The sequence below is a fragment of the Aethalodelphis obliquidens genome, unplaced genomic scaffold, assembly GCF_003676395.1.
Source record: "Aethalodelphis obliquidens isolate GAN/ISIS:26980383/991018 unplaced genomic scaffold, ASM367639v1 scaffold5, whole genome shotgun sequence".
NCBI lineage: Eukaryota > Metazoa > Chordata > Mammalia > Artiodactyla > Delphinidae > Aethalodelphis > Aethalodelphis obliquidens.
This window is the reverse complement of record NW_020837949.1, coordinates 30,304,607-30,306,829: the sequence shown is the minus strand read 5'-3', so window position 1 is coordinate 30,306,829 and position 2,223 is coordinate 30,304,607. Positions and strand designations below refer to the sequence as shown.

The 2,223-nt window shown below is 36.1% G+C and overlaps 1 pseudogene; it reads left to right on the top strand.

Moving 5' to 3' along the window:
- The first annotated feature begins 940 nt into the window (after positions 1-940).
- On the top strand, positions 941-2,005 carry LOC113618562 (ADP-sugar pyrophosphatase pseudogene; annotated as a pseudogene).
- The last annotated feature ends 218 nt before the right edge of the window (positions 2,006-2,223 follow it).

The following is a 2,223-nucleotide window of genomic DNA, read 5'->3' as shown; positions in this document are numbered from 1 at the left end:
GGGGTTAAAGTACTCACGTGCTTTATTTATTATAATAATTAAATGAGATAGTGCTATCCAAGACCCTCAATAAATTTTTTTTGCTAAAAATCATTTCCCCCCTTTTCTTGAAAATTATTTTCTGAAGAAATTTTTAAATCCCATGGGATTGTAATTTATTGGCAATTTTTACATATGTTTTCAAAAAAGGCCTGGAAATATGGGCTAACATATAATATTTATGCCAAAAAGTCACTTGCAGCACACAGTTTGCTCAAATATAATTTAAGTTTCAGTAATAGAAACCTAAATATACTCTTTAAATGACTATACACAATCATAAACAGATTTCTGATCTCAAAAAAATATTTTTCTGAAGCTACATTTTTTTTAATTTTCAGTTATTTATTAAAAGGAAAAAAGGTCCACTAAATTTGATTAAAGGTCTGCATTATTATTGTAAATGGAAATATATATTTTCTACAGGAAAATACAATTATTTTATGTAATACTTATAGCACTGAATTCAGGGAGTGTGAAATATTTCAAAGGAGGAGAGAAATGGTAGGAGATAAAGTCAAGGAGCTATAAGAAAGAAAGGCTCAGAACATGGTAGACATTGGTGGAAAGGCTCAGAACATGGTAGACATTGGTGGCCGTTTTAAGCCATTTGTCTTTATCTCTTTGAGACCCTGGAAGCCAGTGTATTAAAGACATTTCAACAAATGAAAGACACTATTTATTTATTATCACACCAGCTGCCTTGTTACAAGTAGATTGTAGGGGAAGAAGGACAAAAATCAGAAAGGCCAATTAGGAGACTGTTATAATAATTCAGGTGAGAGAAGGTGGTGCCTTGACCAGGAAGGTGTACAAGATTAACCAGTTACTGAGGGGAAATTACATGGACTCAATAGGGAAAAGTTTTGTAGTACTTGATATGGGAGAAAATGTAGGGGAAATGAAGAGAATAGAGAAATATAAGGGATATAAAGGTAGGAGTCATGAAAATACTAGATGTTTGCATGTAGATAAGTAACAAAAAGGAAAAATAAGACAAGGGATACTAAGACATATTATGCTCTAAAGGAGAACTAAAAATATGCAGAATGAGTTTCACAGTGAATGTCACTTCAGGAAATCTGCCTACCATAATTAAAACTGATGGACTCTCTTGTCCACAGACATGGCTTCAATCAGGTCCAGCTATCAGAGTGGCATGACTCCCAGTGTTGCCAGATTCATGGGCCATTAGGACCAACCCAAAATGGCTTTGAGGATTATTCTGAGAATATAGAAAGTTGCCAGAAAACAGTAGCAAAGTATGATTTTCCCTGAAGATTTCCAGAGTGAGTTTTGCAAAAACTTTTGAATTGCTGTGAAAATATACTGAACAATGTTCTGTTCTGTTTCTGGTTCGAACCCCTTGAGACCTATAGGAATCATTAACAAGGAAAATCGGTGGAGCTTGAAGAAACAATGTACATGGATCCTACTGGTAAAACTAGAACTTGGGAAACTTTGAAACACATAACTGGGAAGGATAGTTGGCTGATGGTGTGGTAGTTATCCCAGTGCTGCAAAGAACTCTTTATTATGAATGTATCGTTCTGGTGAAACAGTTCTGACCGCCAATGGGAAGCTACAGCCTAGAATTCCCCGCAGGTCTCACAGTCAGTAATGAAAGCCCAGAAGCAGCTGCTCTTTGGGAGCTTGAGGAAGAAACTGGCAATGAAGGTGACGTTACTGAATGTTCTTTAGCTGTAAGTATGGATCCAAGTTTGTCAGCAGTACCACATACATTGTGGCAATAACTGTTAACGGAGATGATGCTGAAAATGTAAAACCTAAGCCAAAGCCAGAGGATAGAGAATTTGTGGAAGTAATTTTTTGCTAAAGAACGATCTCTTGAAGAGATTTGATGCTAAAGTGACTGAAGAACATCTGACGGTGGATGTCAGTCTTTTCTTATGCTCTCGCGCTGAAGCATGCAAACGTGAAGCTGTTTGAAGTTCCCTTCCTGTAATTTTAGGTGCAAAGAGCGATGGCCATGTTTTTGTAAATGAGACCACCGGGGCCTCCTTTACTAAGACTTTGTATTCAGCTTAGTTTAATATCGATTTGAAATTAACTTTTCCATACAATATAAGCAACACAGAATGAAAAAAAAAAAATCCTCAAGTGGGATGGTAGCTGAAACAATGACAGAACATAAATATTAGTCTCTGAGAAGAAACCAAAAAG